Raw genomic sequence first — 4,165 nt, forward strand, 5'->3', positions numbered from 1 at the left:
ATATGAATATATAATAAATAATTAAAATAGTAATAGTTTTGTCCTAGCATAATTGATTTACTTCTTGCAACTCTGATACGCTTTTTAAATTTCCCAGTAAAGTTGTCTTGTTCTCAGATAGAGTAATTTCATATATAACATTCTAATGGTTTGCAGCTTTTAAGAAAAGGAATTGGATCTTGAAAATTGTTTGCCTGCTCTTGTATGTCCTTGGAAAGTGTCCAAGTCCAACACACAGGGAATTTAAAGAAATGAGTGCTTTGTAAGAAGGAATTTGTTTGAATATTTCATCCTCCCTACTGTTCTCCAGGAAGAAAATGAGGGAAAACTGTTGCAGTTTTTTCTGTACATAGTTTTTAGCAAAACTACTTGAGGGGAACAAAACAAAACAAAAAAACCAAACCTAAACCTGAAAATCCTAGAGTGTTTTCCGTGAGTGTTCATGTAAAGAAATTTTGATAGCATCCCACTATTAGTCAATGTGCCAGTAAGACAGTTTCCTGCTATGCTGCTGTGCTGTGAAAGAAGACCCCTTATAATCCTCAAATTATAAATAAGCAAATCTTAGAAATACTGTTGCTCAGGATACTACTGTCTTAATGTATTTTTCAGTAGCAGTTTCGTGCAGTCAGTGAACACTGAAAGTTCTCTGTGATGAAAATGAAACATTCTTTCCATAGAAAAATGCCATGTTTTTAATAAAATCTGTGTGTTTAAATGGGACTTAGGAAATTTAAACAGGCATGAACTTTTCAAAAATTTGGTGAATTCTGAACTGCTTTCTACTTGAATTAGAAAAGCTCTAAGCATTGGACTTACAATTGGATTCTTAAAGAAAACAATTTGTGTAGGGCCTTGGAAAGCCCCCAAAATGCTGAAACTATTAAGATCAAAGCCCTGAGCTGCTGTATGTCATGTACTGAGGGCATAGAACTGCAACAAAATTTCAAACACTTCAGCAGCCACTATCTGAAATCACTGAGGTATGTTCAGTGGAGCTTGCTGAGATTTCTTGAGAAGAAGGTAAATTTGTTTTAAGAGGAATCTTTTGCTGGAAGTTGACTTGTTTTGATAAATAGCAGGCAGTGAGAATAATTTTCTTTGCTTTAGGGAATATAAATAAAGTTGAATAGAAATATATTTCTGCTTGCTGGTTTAAACTAGTTTCATCTAGCAAAAACACCCTCTTCTAGTCTTAAATTCTGTATTTCAGCAGAGCAGTGTTGGTATAAATCTGTCCGGAAATGGTGTTGTGCTATGTAAATAACACACTTTGTATTATTTTTTATTACTGTCTTTTTAGGTCAGTAGCTTTCCTTAGTAGGTTTTTTTTTTTTCCCCCAGCTTATCTCAGCTGAAGTTGGTGCACTCTGATTTTTTTCTTGGTGCTTTCCAGTCAGTGTGGATGTCAGCCAGGATGCCTAAGTTTTAGTGGACTCTTCCCTGAGGAGAGTGAGATAGAAAATTCCTTCTGTGGGTATAGGTCTGGATTTCTTTGCTTCCTTGTCCACTGTCCTGTAATCGTAGGCAGTCAGCTTGAGCAGGAGATGCTTTGATTTCTTGATCTCATTCACATACTTCCCCTTATGTCAGATTGGGATCTAAAGTCCTTGCTGCCCCAGTTCCATAGGAACGTAGGTTATAATCCTGTAAATCTGCTAATATAGGTGTAGTTGGAAAAAGAGGAAGGACGGTAGCTGAGATAAAGAAAGTTAGGGAGATAGGATGCTGTTGAAAACCAAACTGCAGGGAGGTGGTAAATCTTAAGGTAGAAATTGCATGTTATGTTGGGGCAGGGAGGGGAGGAAGGTGAGGAGGGCTATAGCAGCTCAGAAGGAATGGTTCTTGTATCTCTTCTGAAAACTTGAGAAGATACCGTGGTGCTATGCTTTTTGACTACCACCTGTAGGTCTCAAGTTGGAAATGAAGTAAAAACTTTAAGTGATAGTGTGTAGAGAAAATGATGGCTTAAACTGCTAATTTGCACAGCTCTTCAGATTCTTTCTGTAACATAGCTTTTAGCTATAGATCCATGTTGCTTGTAACCGAGTTGTATACTTGGTCATTTTTAGTACAATAGATGTTCATGGTTGAATGGCACAAGGGAAGACTTCAGTGCCCATTAAAGGTGAAAGGAGTGGAAGGTGAAAACCAGAAAATACTGTGTCTGTGAGACTGGGTTTTATGTTTACTGCAGCCTGACAAAGCTCTTGGCTTCTCATGGCATCGGTTGGTGGGAATGTTGTATGGCCTCATTGGGCTTGTGCTGGGTAAGGTGGTGGGAAACTTGGACTGAACACCAGTTTATAATACAACTTTGTCTTGAGCTAAAATATGCTGTCCTAAATTAATTACTACTTACGTGACAGTGTTCAAGCTACTTACTTGCCAGAGGAAAAGAAAAAATTGATAGCATAATTACCATAACCATACATTATCTCATGTGATGATAGTTACTAACAATGTGTTCTTTTTTTAAGATTAACTTTGTTGAAGTGTTTCCTTTGGTCTTGTTATTTGCAGCTTTCAAGAGCTTTCCAGAACCACCAAATAAAGTTTAATATACAATTTTGCAGGTTGGATTTTTGTACAAAGAAAAAGTTGCATATTTTGAAGGATATCTTGGGTAACTTTTGAGAATAGGTACTAGTACTTGGCAGGAAGTACATCTTCAGTTAATCTGGGTGTAAATTGGTTTTGGTTTTGAATATGTGACACTGACATTATAGCATTTGGCATGCTTTACAGCAGTGCTTTATGCTGCCAGCATCACTGTATTGACTTGAAGTGTGGAAAATACCATAACCCCATAAACAACTCTCTCTGCTACAAAACCTGGGTAAGCACACGAATGTTGCAAAGAAATTCCCTTGTCTTCTTGCAGATCTTGGTTGAGGGAGCTGTGTCGCTACCCTGACAAGAATATTTTTGCTGACAAGTGCTGATGCTTTCATGGGGAGTCTGCAAGACATAATGTGTAGAAGCAGAGGTTATAGCAAGTACATTTCAATAGAAAATGCTGTGTCTGAACTTTGGAGAAATACATATTTTAATATGAATTTTGATAATACTTGTGGAAAAGCTGTGTGTATACTCAACATTATATTTGAAAATTGCATAATAAATGAAAGTTCCATTAAGGTGGTGAAAATGTACACTGTTATTTTTGGCAGTGAATTAGAAAAGCAGAGGAATAATTTTAAGCCGCCTCTTCTTTTTGCTCCTTCTAAAAGACTTAATTTCCCCATGAAGTCCTTCCAGATACCAACTCCATTACTTAAGGAAAAATCACGGAATATATGAACTACGCTGCTACATGTGCAAAGGAAGCAAAGTTAATATTACGGGTACATCACCTAGTGAATTCTGTAACTTAAATGAGTGCAAACAGTGAATTTTGTTCTTGCTTGATTTCTATTTACTAAGTAGTATTGATGAAATTTCCTTTTTATTATTATTTTTAACAGCTTGTCTGTCAGGATTTTAGAAAGAATCAATATGATGATTTTTTTCAGTTCATAAACAAGATGCGACCCTCTTAAAAGCTAACTTAATTGAAGTTACATTGTCCTTAGCTGATAGTAATTTCAACTGAACTGTGTCAAATCTCTCAAAGCACTAATCTTGACTATTTTAAAGCAGATTATATCTGGTCCAGATGTTTAAAACATCAGAAGTTTTGTGGAATACTTAGGGTTGATTGGAACAGATTGCTTGGAATATAGGTCTCATAATTGAGTATGAAAATTGCAAAGTACTAGCCCTGCGAGGAAGGCAGGATGTTGGTCTGCTGCACAGCTGACTTTCAGGTTTCCCGTCTCTGGGAGGGAAAGGGAGCTATCCCACATGGACTGCATTCCTCTTGTCTGGGAAGAGGAACCTGTGAGGACATGGAGTTGTGGGGATGGATCAAAAATTGATCAGCTTAGCTTCTGCTTAATCTTGATCTTACTATATCATGCTTTCCTTTTTGCTGTTAGTTGTCAGAGCAGTTTATTCATTTTAATGGAGTTTTAACTTTATAAATATTTAATAAAAAAACCCAACTTTTCTGTAGAAACTTGTTTGAAGGTATTTCTCTTTGAAGTAGAGTTGTTTTTGTAGTTATTGTGAAATCAAATGTGATTGCTTTTATTGTGGAATTGTGCAAATACAAAGCATTCCT

Source organism: Nestor notabilis, unplaced genomic scaffold (assembly GCF_000696875.1).
Source record: "Nestor notabilis isolate BGI_N333 unplaced genomic scaffold, ASM69687v1 scaffold29785, whole genome shotgun sequence".
In the NCBI taxonomy this organism is placed as follows: Eukaryota; Metazoa; Chordata; class Aves; order Psittaciformes; family Psittacidae; genus Nestor; species Nestor notabilis.